This window comes from Piliocolobus tephrosceles, chromosome 15 (genome assembly GCF_002776525.5).
Source record: "Piliocolobus tephrosceles isolate RC106 chromosome 15, ASM277652v3, whole genome shotgun sequence".
Classification (NCBI taxonomy): domain Eukaryota; kingdom Metazoa; phylum Chordata; class Mammalia; order Primates; family Cercopithecidae; genus Piliocolobus; species Piliocolobus tephrosceles.
Genome location: NC_045448.1, coordinates 16,256,345 through 16,271,627, shown reverse-complemented (window position 1 = coordinate 16,271,627; position 15,283 = coordinate 16,256,345). Strand labels below are relative to the sequence as shown.

At 38.0% G+C, this 15,283-nt stretch overlaps 1 protein-coding gene across 5 annotated transcripts in view; it reads left to right on the top strand.

The window, feature by feature from the left end:
- Positions 1 to 15,283, top strand: part of CYRIA (CYFIP related Rac1 interactor A) — a 106,497-nt gene that overhangs the window by 72,449 nt on the left and 18,765 nt on the right. The window lies entirely within an intron of this gene.

Genomic DNA, 15,283 nt, shown 5'->3' with positions numbered 1-15,283 from the left:
CGTGGGAATTATGGGAGCTACAATTCAAGATGAGATTTGAGTGGGGACACAGCCAAATCATATCAGTCATTATGCATTTTTTTCTGAAATCATTTCTAATGTCATTTTCCTTCTTTTTTTCCCTAATTTTTAAGAAACCCAATGGAAAATGTGTTTAATATACCCATGGTTTTCTTTGATTTTAGAAGTAATCAACTTTTGTAGTTCTAGCATAAATAGAGGACATTTTAGTCTTTGCTTTCCTTTTGAAGATCATAAGCCCACAATTATTAAGTGCATACAAAAGAAAAAAGATGTGAAGAAAACATCACGTATTTTTCCTTAAAATGTTTATGAATTACTGTATCACATTCCAAAGAAAATGCTAAGGACAGTAATTTATAAAGATTCATATAAAACAAATATTGCTAAATGTGAAAGAAAATCATGATCAATACCAGAAATAAGGCTTACAGAATATTTTTAGTCATTTCCTTTTTTCCTTGTGTATTATTTGATTGTACAAACCATTTCAGGATTTTGACATATGTCTCTTTTATCCTAAAGTTTATGTTTCTCTTATCAAAAACTTGAATTTTTTCTCAGGTGAAATGGCTTAAGAATCATGACTGAAAAAAGACAGAGACTTTTTCTTATTTTTTGATTGAATATATTGACAAATGAGAATGAGTACATGAACGAGGAACGTTTATGTCTGCTCAAACTAAGCTCATGTTTCTTCCATAACTCTCATGTTCACCCCTTTTCGAAATTCCAATTTCACAATAGCAAGCACAGTTAAATGTCTTTTTTACCCAGTGATCACCATCTGTTGCAAACTCTAATGTGCTTTAAACTTTAATTTTTCTTTTTTTTTGAGATGGAGTCTCGCTCTGTCGCCCAGGCTGGAGTGCAGTGGCGGTATCTCGGCTCACTGCAAGCTCTGCCTCCCGGGTTCATGCCATTCTCATGCCTCAGCCTCCCGAGTAGCTGGGACTACAGACGCCCGCCACCAATTTTTTGTATTTTTACTAGAGATGGGGTTTCACCGTATTAGCCAGGATGGTCTCGATCTTCTGACCTCGTGATCCGCCCACCTCGGCCTCTGAAAGTGCTGGGATTACAGGCGTGAGCTACTGAGCCCGGCCTAAACTTTAATTTTTTCAAGTATTTTATCTCCATTAAAAATAATAATTGGAACTTTCTTGCATATAGATTAAACCTTCTAGCAGAATTTTGCTAAGGAAATGCTATAAGACTCTTTGAAGGTGCACTAAACCAAAAGCGTAAGCTCCGTATGTGTATTTTTTTTTTTTTTTTTGGTGTCTTTGTCAGGTTTTAAATAGCTACTTGAAAAGGAAAAGTGTCCCCAAAGCTTGTATGTTCTGAAAACACATTTAATCTAGTTTATAGTCAATGAAAGATGCCTTGCTTCTGATTTAACTCAGCGTGCTATGTTGTTGTTATTGTTTGGCTTGGTTTGGTTTGGTAAGGGGTTTAACTAGAGGCAGAGTGAGTTGATGTATCAAACAAATGGGCTTTTTTACTGGTTTACCTTTTGGTATTCCTCTAAAAAAAGTACACACACATGTACATACACAAGATAATTTATATATTTTATATATATGTTTAACACACATATATATTGTTAAAAAATGGTTTATTAAATTTTTTAAAAATTACAAAACAAATTATCTATAATCTCACCACCCTTCTTTTACTATTTATATGTTTAATTGTTCCCCTCCATTTCTTATCAGATGCATTTTACATTGTTGCATTCGGTGTGTACAAAGGCCAAAATAGTGGTAACATGTCCCATTTATTCACAACTGTGGGGGTGTATAAAGGCCTGGGAGTAGGAGACTAATGTGCTTGTTATGTTTTGGAAACCCTAAATTCCATATGCATCTGTGCATGCTCATGTGTACCTCCCAGAATTCAGTGGCCCCACTTGCCTGTTTAGCTGTTCTTGGAGTCTCAGCTTTCCATGCTTCCAGAAAGACCAGTGTTGAATTCTTGGTCAAGTCTAATCTCAAAAGCCTTTAAAGTGATCCAAGTAGAATTTGCAGTTATTTAAAACTGGTTTTCAACTGGTATTCTCCTGAGCATCAGATTTCTGAGTCTGTGTTTGAAAACTGTCCCCCACCACCATAGCATGTAGGGAGGCATTGAGAGGGGCTTCTGCGCGCCCCCACCCACTACTACCAGAGTACTCTGCTTTGCCCAGTCTGGTACTTTGCATATTTTCTTAATGTTTTATGTAAAGAAAGGTCATGGTGGCTAAACAGAGCATTTAGAAGTCTCAAATTTTGATGATAGTTTATGGTACTAAAACTCCATTAGTCGATGTAATTTCCTCAAGAGGAAGAAGTGTGGATTGGATTCCCATGCCCGGTGGCTTATTACTGGAACTAGAGCTATAGTATTTAAGGAAGATATAGAACTATAAATTTATAAACATATGTAAAATCCTGCTTATTTTCTCATCAGTCCTATGGAGAAGATTAACTTTATTCCACTGAGACTCTGAGAAGATAAATAAGTAGGGTGAAGTCACATAGGAAATGACTAGGAAATCAAGATGGGAACATGGATCTCTTCAGCTGTCCTCCTCCCCTGGTTTTACTTCCCCTAAGTGCTCACCACCAGCAGCTGCCTAGAAGAGCTACAGCAATCGTTCTATCCCTGACCAGAGAGGGATATCTTAGTTGTCTGCAAACTAAGACATTTCATGGAAAAGAAAATTATCTTGAAAATCCTATTTCCTAAAGAATTTTCAAGAAACGATGATGGGCCAGAGGGGTAGGGGAGGTGGGCTGCTATCATGATTTCTCCTTCAGTCTCTGGATTTCAATTCAGTCCACTAAGGGCATGTTAAGTATGGTTGTGAGTGTACTTGTAAGTTACTCAGTGTTAGGGACACAGAAGTAAACAAGAGCAGTCATTGTCTAATGAAGTCTCAGGTTAGAGTGGAGGACAATATAGTCACTCAGATTAAGATGAAATAAATAAAGGACTTACAAAAGCACAGAGTGGCATGAGAGTAAGGAAGGAAAAAGAGCATACATCTAGTTTCGGGAAACAGAAGGCCATGGAAGGAATTGGAGAAATCTTCTTGCAAGAGGTGACATTTGGAATGGGCTTTAAAGAATGAGTGATTTTTCTATGGGCACAGATAGGGAGAGTTTTTTTAGCAGATGGAAACAGTATGATTAAAGGCATGGAAACTGGAATAGGAAGGGCCTGTCTGAAGAACAGCAAGAGGTCCAATTTAGACAAAACACCAAATGCTTGCTGGAGAGAAACGGGGAATGAAATGGAAAGCTGGCTTGGGTTAGACCATGGAAGGCAAGGCTGCCAAGCTTAGGAGCTTAGGGCTAGATGTCCAGGACTGGGGCTCACCTCCAAAGAGAATAGCTGACAGCCCTGAGAGAAAATCAGAGAACTGAGAAGATGGGAACATTAGGTGTGCTTATGTTAAAGGGGGCTTGAGCAGTCCGAGAATCTATGAGAGAGGTCAGACTGTAGAAGAAGGAGGACATCTTATTAAATTGAAATTCCTGGAGGCAGGGTCCGGGCCCACTTCAGTTTTGTGACTCAGCACTTAACCCATGAATGAACCTCAATTACAGATGCTGATCCCATGAGGGAACAGAGTGAAGTGGGCTCTATCCAGGCAGTCACGAGAGCACAGGTGATCAAGGAGGGAGTATAAATGGATTCAATGCTGCAGAGCTGTCAAGAAGAATGAAGTTTGAGAAGGGACTGATAAATTAGGCAGTGAGCTGTCCAGTCCCCTGGTGGCCACTAGGGGAGCATATTTCGAATTTGTTGCTTTGAATATAGAGGCTGGGTTGTAAAGAGTTAAGGAGGAAGAGGTGGCGGGAAGGAGGAAGGCTGAATAGCATGTAGTAACGACTTTAATGAATTTGGCACCTCTACTTTGAGTGTTAAATATTCTTTTTGAAGTTAGTGATAGAATATAATTGAACTGGGTCAAATAGATATAATTAAGCTGGGTCAAAACACAATACAAAATTAGGCACATCTGTCCTTAGGTTTTCCTGTTGCATAGATCTGATTTAAATTCTCATCTGACCTTTACAATGCATTCTATAAACTTGGTATTCACATTTCTCTACAACCACTTAACATCTTCTTTATTGTTGTTTTTCATCCCTCTACTTCTTTTTGTTCTCTCTCTACTTCCTTGCCATGTCTCCATGTCCAAGTCTTTGAAGTCTGGGAGACAGGGAGGAATTAAAGATTGATGCAGCAAACTAATCTTTCATGAGTGATGACTTCAGTTTACAAGAATAAGTATGTCTGAAGTTCTACTCAAGATTGTGCAATCAGACCCACCATTATGGCGCCCAACATGGGCAGCAGGCATTAACCTTTCAATGAAGTAGTTTCAGTAATTCTAAGGCTGAAATGATTGTTAGAAACATCTGGTGAACCTTCTTTTTATATGGTTACTTGAGACTCACCAAAAAATTCAGATTCAGTTGCTTAGTCCCAAGAATCCATTTTTCCCACATTTCCAGGTGCTTCTGATGATAAGCTGCTTTGTGAACCATCTTTAATTCATGCATTCAGGTGAGGATACATAGTTAGTGTTTACAACAGGGGAGCTAACCCATGCAACTTTTGGAGCTCCAAGATCCAAAGCTTGGAGTGGAAGATCTCCAAGTCAGGTAGAGGTTCAACTAAATTAAAATCTATGCATTCTCACTTCACATAAACTATTTTATTTTCAATCAGCAAATAACTTGATCTATCAAAGATTTCTTTGGGATCGAGTGGACATTTCTCCAAAGAAAATAAACAAATGGCCAATAAGCACATGAAAAGATGTTCACTATCATTAGTCATGAAGGAAATGCAAATCAAAATGACAATGAGATCGAGTTTCACACCCACTAGGATTGTTCTCATCAAAAAGAGAGATAATAAGTGTTAGTGGGGATGTGAAAAAAATACAGGATTATCATACACCACTGGTAGGAATGTAAAATTGTACATCTGCTTTGGAAAACAATCTGAAAATTCTTCAAAAGGTTAAACATAAAGCTACCATATGACCCAGCTATTCCACTTCTAGATATATATGCAAGAAAAATGAAAATATATGTCCACATGAGAAATTGCACATTAATGTTCATAGCAGGATTATTTATAACAGCTGAAAAGTAAGAACAGCCCAAATGCCCATCAGCTGATGAATGGGCAAATAAAATGTTGTGTCAATTCACTGCAATATTATTGATCAATTTAAAAAATGAAGTACTGATAGGTGATATGACATGGATGAACCTTGAAATCATTGTGCTAAGTGAAAGATGCTAGTTACAAAGACCACACACTGTTGATTTCATCTGTATGAAATGTCTAGAATAGGCAAATTTGTCAAGACAGAAAGGTTAGTTGTCTAGACCTGGAGGTGGGGAGAAGGTTGGAAAGAAATGAGGAGTGGCTGCTAATGGGTACAATATCTTTTTGGGGTGTTAATGAAAATGTTCTAAAACTGATTGTAATGATGGTTGAACAACACTAAGAATATATTTTAAACCATTTATGCACTTTAAATGGGTGAATCATATGGCACATGAATTAAATCTCAACAAAGTCATAAAATTGTTTTTAAAAAAGGATTCCTTTGGAAGATCCAATTCTTTTCTTCTGGTTAATGCTGACATTATTCCATCTTCACAGAATATATTATTTCTTCTTTTCCTGATAACTCCACATTTTAAATTTTATTTTCATTAGGACATAATTTACATACACTAAGATGCACTGGATCTAAAATAAACATAAAATTAAAATAATAATAAACATGCTTATACATACAAAAAACAAACAAACTGTGAAACAGTTTTCCAAATGAGATGTGCTATTTTACATTCCTACCAACAACTAAGCAACTCCAAGTGTTCTACATCTTCTCCGACATTTGGTATTGTCAGTCTTTTTCCTGTTAGCTGTTCTAGCAGTGGTGGGGTAGTATCTCATGGTGTTTTTAATTTGCATTTCCATAATAACTGACAGTATTGAGCTCTTTTACAGGTACTTATTGTATAGTTGCTTATCTGTTTAAGCAAATATCTTGTCACGTCTTTTGCCTAGTTTTAGTTAGGTTGTTTGTCTTCATATTGGTAAATTGTAGGAGTTCTTTATTGTAGTTTGGATACATGTGTTTTGTGAGATATATCTTGCAAATATCTTTACCTAGTAGGCTTACCTACTTATTTTCTTAATGATATCTTTTCATGAATGGAAGTTTCAAGTTTTGATGAAGTACAGTTTATAATTTTTAAATTTTATGCTAAGCACTTTCTGTATTCTAAGAAATTATGACATATACCAAGGTCACAAAGATATTTTGCTTTGTCTTCTTCTGAAAGCTGTATTGTTTTAAGCTTTACGCTTAGATCAGTGACTGATCTTGAACTAATTTTGGTATATGTTGTGAAAAAGGTATTAGGTTTATTATATTTTCATAGTCTATAATATTGTAGTAGCACAGGTGGATTGCTTTAATGTCCATTTCATAAATGTGCTAATTGTAGTATGTGTGATACGGGCTACTTCAGGACTCTCTGTTTTCTCTGATTGATCTACCTTCTCACCAATTAATACCAAATATAACAAATAATAGGTCTTAGAGTCAATAAAGAGTCTTTTAACTCTTTTGCAAGATTGTTTTGGCTATTCTAACTCCTTTACTTTTCTAAATAAATTTTCTAATTAGTCATCCATTTCTACAATAAAAAAGTTCTACTGGGATATTGATTATAATTGCATCAAATCTATGGAACAATTAGGGGAGAATTGCCATCTGCTTAATGTTGATTTTTCCTATCTATGAATATGGCACATCTTTCCTTTTATTTATATATCATTTAATTTTACTCAGTAATATTTTACAGTTTTTAATATAGAAGTGCTGCACATCTTTTGTCAAATATACCCCTAAGCATTTTATATTTTGACTATATCAGCCTTTGTATGGTTAGTGTTTAACATGGCATATATTTTCCCATTCTTTTGCTTTCATCCTGTTTATGTCTTTATCATTATAGTGTGTTTCTTGTAAACAACATATAGCTGGTCCTAGCTTTTTCATCCAGGCTGATAATATCTGTCTTTAGGCTGAGCACAGTGGCTCATACCACCATACCTTTGGGAGGCTGAGGCTGACAGATTGCAAATTAACACCTTTTCACTTTGTGCTTTTGTTATATATGTTGCTTCTATATATGCCATAAACTTCTCATTGCAATGTGTTTTTTTTTTATTTTAAACTGTCAATTATCATTTAAGAGTGTATGTGTGCGTGTGTGTGTGCACGTGCATGCATGTCATTTTAATAAGGCCTTCATATTTACTTGCATATTTATCTACTTGTTCTGGTGTTCTTCATTCCTTCTCACATAACAAGGTCTCTCTGGTGTCATTTTCCCAAGTCTAAAAAACTTATTTTAATGTTTCTTTTAGTTCAAGTCTATTGGAAACAAATTCTTTGAGTTTTTATCTGTCTAGATATATTGCCATTTAATTTTCATTTTTAAATGATACATAGAGTTCTAGATCCACAGGTTTGGAGGATTTTGGAGTTGCAGTTACTGTTTGCTTTGTTTTTCTTAAAACACTTGAAAGAAATGATTCCATTGTCTTTTGACGTTCATTGTTTCTGATGAGAAGCCATTTTTATCATTGCTCCCCTAAATGTAATATACTTTTCTCTGGCTGCTGTTAATCATTTATCTTTATTTTTGTTTTGTAGTATGTTTTCTTTGTCATTATCCTGTTTATGGTTCTCTAGTTTTCTGGATCTATGAATTAATACCTGTCATTAATTTTGAACATTCTTGCTTATTATCTTTTCAAATGTCTTTTTCTGTTGTTTTCTTTTTCTTCTGGGACACCAATTATATAAGTAAGGTAATTTGACATTGCTTCACAGATCTCAGATACTCTGTTCTATTTTTTAAATTCTTTTTTTCTTTGTATACAGTTTGTATAATTTTTATTGGTCTGTCTTCAAGTTTACTGATACTTTCTACTAATAAACTTATCAAGGAGCTTATCATTAGTAGAAACCATCTAATGTGGAATTTTTCATTTTTAGCATTTCTGTTTTCAATGGCAAAAACAGCAATTACTCTTGCACCACCTAATAAATAGTTTCAAAGGATTTTCTGAAATTTTCCATTTTTACACATACATTATTCAACATTATAGATTCTTTAACATATTTTTATAGTTATTTTAGGATCCTAATCTATACATTTCAACCTCTGGGCTATCTCTAGACTGTATTATTGAATCGTTACTTTTTTGGTGGTATTTTCTTGCTTTGTGTTTGGTAATTTTTTCCTTTGCTTTTTTTTTAACAAATGTCAAGCAGCAGAACAGTGATGACTGATGTGAATAATATGTGCACTCAGAAAATCACATGCCTTTTCTTCTGTCAGTCCACTAGTGTGGTTGAGTCCATCCAATCTGGATCTGGGCTACACTATTGCTTGTTATACCTGGTTCACTGTAAATTTCAGATATTGGAGGCAAGGATCAAAGCAAGTCCTTTACCAGAGCTGGGGATCTGAAGAGTTTGTCTCAGTTTTCCTGTCACATCTTCAGCCTTCAGAAGGCCCTCTAGTGCACCTGCTTCTCAGGATGGCTTTTCTCAACCTCCTCGGCCTCACCAGGCAGACAGTTGTTCTTTACTTACTGGGGACTGCCTGGTGGCTTTCTCTTCATTTTTCTGCTCTGTCTGCCACAGCAGGCCTGGTATGCTGGGCCCTAGAGGGCACCTTCCCAATGCTCCTCCCCTCCCGTTCATGCTTCACCCTTAGGTAAGCCTGAGAGTGCAGGAGCATTTCTCTTGTGTATCTTCCCCTAACCCAGAGGGTTTCTTTTTTAAAATCTTTTTTCCTTTCTTATTCTCAACTTCTTGGAGACTCTGCAGGTTGACATAGACTGTCCTACTGCCTGGAGCTCCCAGGGACTCTCAGCTTTCATGACACTTCACACTCTTCCTTTTACAGTGTGTGAAAATGTCAGCTATTTTCTTGTTACCTGCATTTATGGCAGCTTTCTCCTCTTACCATTTCTCTGTAAAACTTGAAATCACCTGTGGTCTCATATCTCCCAGGAAAGTCTTGTCACCTTATGGATTATAATTCATTAAGGACTTTTGCAACCTCCACTTTCTTATAGTTGAAAATAACAAGGATTTGTAGAGAATCTAACTTGTTCTCTTGTTAGGGCGAGAGCAATATTCTTTGTGAATTTTACCTTTTTTTAAAAAAAATGTGAAAATGTGTTACATATTTATATCTAAATGTGTTGCAGATATATATCTAAATCAACATTATTTTGTATCATCTAATATATAGTATGTATAGATATTTCTCTGATTTTCTCAAATGGCATTTAATAGGTTTTTTTACTGTAATCAGAACTGAAATGAATTCACACAATATATTGGATTATGTTTCTTTTCTTTTTTATTATGGTAAGAAGACCTACCATGAGATCTACCCTCCGATCAGATTTTAAGTGTATAATACAGTATTTTTAACTATAGGCAAGTTGTTGTAGCATATATCTCTACAACTTATTTGTCTTGCATAATGGAAACTTTATACCCGTTGATTAGCAACTCTCATTTTCCCGTCCCCATGCCCAGGAAACTACCATTCCACTCTCTGTTTCTATGAATTTGACTCCTTGAAATACCTCATGTAAGTGGAATCATGCAGTTTGTGTTCTGCTGTTAACTTGTTTATTTTGCTTAGCATAATATCCTCAAGGTTCATTCATGTTGTTGCATATGGCAAGATTTCCTTCTTTTTTTTAAGACTGAATAATATTCCATTGCATGTATAGTCTACATTTCCTTTATCTGTTTATTTTAAATGGAAACAACTCAATACTTTTGGTTCAATTTTTCACATTATCATAAAAGGGGTATTCTATGTGCTAAGCTTCTGCTAGTTGTGGTGTGAACAGCTGCAAGTTTACACTCTACTGGAGGAGGCAGACATGATGCCCAACATCAATAATGCAATATTGGTAGATGCTGTAGCAGGGACACGACCTGTGTCCCAGGATTCACAGGAGAGAATAACTAATTTGATCTGAGATAAGACAGAAGAGACAGTTGCAGAACGACAAGTCTGGGAAGATTTCCAAGAAAGGGTAAAATAATAGCTTCAGTGATGCCATATTTTACATCTTCCTTTCTGAGAGACTTTTTTAACTTCCACTTAGGTTGTTCCTGAAAAAAGTCTCTACATTCAATGCCCTTTAGCTCTCACTGCATGATGACTTTTATTATACTGTTTTACTAAATTATTACTGATAGTTTGTACTTTCACTTTAGGATGTCAGTCTTATTTTATCAATTACTTCATCCCCCTCATCACCTGTCACTGTGGCAGGCATATAACAAGTACCCAATAAATGCTTTCTGAATCTCATGATCCTGTCCTCACCCTCCTAAGGTCCTTGAGGACAGGAACTTTATTGTTGGATCCATATCTCCCAAAAGTATCTGGCATCATTGGCACTTAATAGTTAATTAGTCCATTTTCACACTGCTGATAAAGTCATACCTGAGACTGCGCAATTTACAAAAGAGAAAGGTTTAATGGACTTACAGTTCCATTTGGCTAGGGAGGCCTCACAATTATGACAGATGGCAAGGAGGAACAAGTCATGTCTCTTACATGGATGGCAGCAGGCAAAGAGAGAGAGATTGTGCAGGGGAACTTCTCTTTATAAAACTATCAGATCATGTGAGACTTATTCATTATCACAAGAACAGCTTAGGAAAGACTTACCCCCATGATTTAATTACCTCCCACTAGGTCCCTCCCACAACATGTGGGAATTCAAGATGAGATTTGGGTGGGGGTACAGCCAAATCATATCATTCTACCTCTGGTCCTTCCCAAATCTCATGTCCTCACATTTCAAAACCAATCATGCCTTCCCAACAGTCCCCCAAAGTCTTAACTCATTTCAGCATTAACTCAAAAGTCCAAAGACCAAAGTCTCATCTTGGACAAGGCAAGTCCCTTCCACCTATGAACCTGTAAAATCAAAAGCAAGTTAGTTACTTCCTAGACACAGTGGGGGTACAGGCACTGGGTAAATACAGCCATTCCAAATGGGAGAAATTGGCCAAAACAGAGGGGCTACAACATGATCTCTTTTGGCTCCATGTCTCACATCCAGGTCACACTGATGCAAGAGGTGGGCTTCCATGGCCTGCCTTTGGCTTTGCAGGGTATAGCACCCTTCCTGGCTACTTTCACAGGCTGCTGTTGAGTGTGGCTTTTCCAGGCACACAGTGTAAGCTCTTGGTGGATCTGCCATTCTGGGGTCTGGAGGACGGTGGCCTTCCTCTCACAGCTTCACTAGGCAGCACCCCAGTGGGGACTCTGTGTGGGGGTGCCCATCCCACATTTCCCTGCTGCACTGCCCTAGTGGAGATTCTCCACGAGTGCCCCACCCCTGCAGCAAATTTCTGCCTGGACATCCAGGCATTTTCATACATCCTCTGAAATCTAAGTGGGCGATTCCCAAACCTGTTTTTGATTTCTGTGTACCTGCAGACTCAGCACCACATGTGAGCCACCATGGCTTGGGTCTTGCACCCTCTGAAGCCACAGTCTGAGCTGTACCTTGGTCCCTTTTAGTCACAGCTAGAGCAGCTTGGATGCAAGAAACCAAGTCCCTAGACTGCACACAGCAGAGGGACCATGGGCCTGGCCCACAAAACCATTTTTTCCTCCTAGGCTTCCAGGCCTGTGATGGGGAAGTTCTCTGACATGCCCTGGAGACTTTTTCCCTATTGTGGTCTTGGCGATTAACATTTGGCTCTTAGTTACTTACACATATTTCTGCAGCCCACTTGAATTTCTCCTCAGACAATGGGATTTTCTTTTCTATCACGTTGTCAGGGTGCACATTTTCCAAACTTTTATGCTCTGTTTTCCATTTTAAACTGAATGTCTTTAACAGCTCCCAAGTGGCATCTTGAATGCTTTGCTGCTTAGAAATTTTCTCCACCAGGTACCCTAAATCATCTCTCTCAAGTTCAAAGTTCCACAAATCTCGGGGGTAAGGGCAAAATGCTGCCAGCCTTTTTGCTAAAACATAACAAGAGTCACCTTTGCTCCAATTCCCAAGTTTTTCATCTCCACCTGAGACCACCTCAGCCTGGATTTCATTGTCCATATCATTGTCAGCATTTTGGTCAAAGCTATTCAACAAGTCTCTAGGGAGTTCTAAACTTTTCCACATTTTCCTATCTTCTGAGTCCTCCAAACTGTTTCAACCTCTGTCTGTTATCCAGTTCCAAAGTTGCTTCCACATTTTCAGGTATCTTTTCAGCCGTGCTCCACTGTACTGGTACCGATTTACCGTATTAGTCTGTTTTCACGAGCTACTGATAAAGACATACCTGAGGTTGGATAATTTACAAAATAAGGAGGTTTAATGGACTTACAGTTCCACATGGCTAGAGAGGCCTCATAATTATGGCAGAAGGCAAAGAGGAGCAAGTCACTTCTTATGTGGATGGAAGCAGACAAAGAGAGGGAGCTTATGCAGGGGAACTCCTCTTTATAAAACCATCAGATCTCATGAGACTTATTCATTATCACAAGAACAGCATGGGAAAGACTTGCTCTCATGATTCAATTACTTCCCACTGGGTCCCTCCCGTAACACGTGGGAAATCAAGATGAGATTTGGGTGGGGACACAACCAAACCATATCATAGGTGCTCGATAAATATGCTTCATTGATTTTCCTATTATCTCGTAATATTCTACTCTCTGTTTTCAATTCTGGATTTTATCTTTCTCTCATACCTTGGCTAGGTACTACTTTCAAAATATAGAATATTTGATCAGTGTGTTAGAATTAATTGCAGGGAGAAGTCATCTGTTAGTGCCAAGAATCAGTCATCTGGTGGTTAATCACCAACTGTCTGAGACACTGTCAGGGATCAAGACTGGGTAGTTTTCCTCTGCAAATGTATGTTTGTCTCCTTACTGGTGTGCACATCCCTGAGGGGAGAATTTAGATGGCATTTTATGCTTATATTATTCTGTGTCTTATTCAGTGTCCAGCCTAGGGCTGAGCATGAAATGTAAGCTGAGGAACACTGACTTTTATTGATAGTTACCAATGAAGAAACTATATGCAGAACATCTCTTGCATTCCTCAAGCAGAAACAGCAGCAGTGGGGTGTGGATTCTTAGTGTGGCAGGGGTCCTGGAGGGATGAGATATAGCACATAAATATAGGGACATTAGAAGAACATGTTCTCTTGTTCAAGAAGCATATAATTTTATTAAGGCAATAAGATGTAAGCATATGGAAGAGACAGTAGTACAGGTAGTAGGGAAGAAGTCTGTAACAGAGCAGAGAGCAAGGGATCTGCTAGCCAGAAGTACAGGTTCTAGATTGGACTAAAGAAATGTTTCTTAGAAGATAGTGGCTGAAAAAAATGGTTTTCTTGCAAGACAAACTCACATTAATTAACATAATAGGAATGCCAAGATCAGTAATGGATGTGGTGGGGGCTGGGGTGTAAAGAAAGAAATTCTGAAGTCTTCAAATCATTGTACTCTTAAAAATGCCCTATGTTGACCTATATGGAATATAGACTCCTACTCTTTAAAACAAGGGTGTTGAGTCAAATCAACCTATTATCTGGGATTGTTGCTGTTGTTGCTAACTCAGACCACTCCCTGCCACTATTGGTTTCTTCTTTCATCAGTTCTTCTCTGCTACCCTCCCATCTGCTAAGCTGTTCAGAGGAGGCTTGATAATCTTAGAAGTGGGGAAATATCAGAAAATATCAGATGTCTTTTGTCTAGTTTCCTCACTTTACAAAAGGAAACAAACAAAAACAGAACATACCTGAGAAGCAGTTTATTGATGGCAACACAAAGATTCTGTGACAAAAGAAATAAAATAAAATCTTCAATTTTTGGCACTTTTGCTTCTTTTTTTTTTTTTTTTTTTTTTTGACGGAGTCTTGCACTGTCGCCCAGGCTGGAGTTTAGTGGCGTGATCTGGGCTCACTGCAAGCTCCGCCTCCCAGGTTCACACCATTCTCCTGCCTCAGCCTCCCGAGTAGCTGGGACTACAGGCATCCGCCTTCATGCCTGGCTAATTTTTTGTATTTTTAGTAGAGACGGGGTTTCACCATGTTAACCAAGATGGTCCCGATCTGACCTCGTGATCCGCCCGCCTCGGCCTCCCAAAGAGCTGTGATTACAGTCGTGAGCCACCCTGCCTGGCCAGCACTTTTGCTTTTTAAGTACTTTAAATCTATTCCATCATCTTCATTATGACCCTGCAGGTAGGGAGGAAAGAGGCTATTCCTAGCTTCCCGCTCTTTTAGCAAGAATGAATCTGGGCCCAGGGAGATTACTTGACTTACCCTGAGGTCTAATATTGAGTAGCAGTGAAACCTGGTCTCAAAAGCACCATCCTTGGACTGCTGCCACCACAGTGTCCCACTGCATGTGAAGGAAATAGATAGCCTGCAGGAACTTTGACCCTCATACTCTTTTCAGTCCTACTGTGGTTGTTCCATAGGAAAGGGCTTTGGGCCCTGGTGTAAGATGACTAATGTCCTCTAAGAATAAATATATCAGACCTGTCACACTTATATTTTCCGGCAGACTTTTGCAATTTTATGCTGTTTTCATAAGCAGTTAGTATTCTGCTATAAATCACTTCATTTTACATCCTCAGATATTAATAACAGATAATTATTTATGCCTCTTAGTTTTTCCTGAAGGGAAGAGAGATTGGAGGAGAGAGAAAGTGGGTGGGAAAGAAGGGCAGAATTTAATTTACTGCTTTGGTGAATCCATTTTGCTGTACTTTTTTACAGTGTTTATACAACAGTCATGGGACACAGAGATAGCTATATATCCTATTGATGAAATGCCAGGGCATCTTTCTAAACTAAAGACATCTCTATGTAAATGGTGTTTTCTACTCACATTATCTTAGGTTAATTTGATTCTCTGTCAAATTGTCCATACAGTCCTAAATAGGTTGTTAGGAAAATGTGTATATGTTCCTGGTGCATTTGGAGACAGTGTAAGTCCTTGGCCGATTTATAAAAATTAGAACACATGGATTTAATAGCGCTTCTCCAGTGCAAGCCCTGCTGTTGTGCCCTGTGGCAGGTTCAACAAAGACCTTCCCAACAAGCAAAGCACATAGCCACCTTCTTCTCCATTAGCATCAAGGA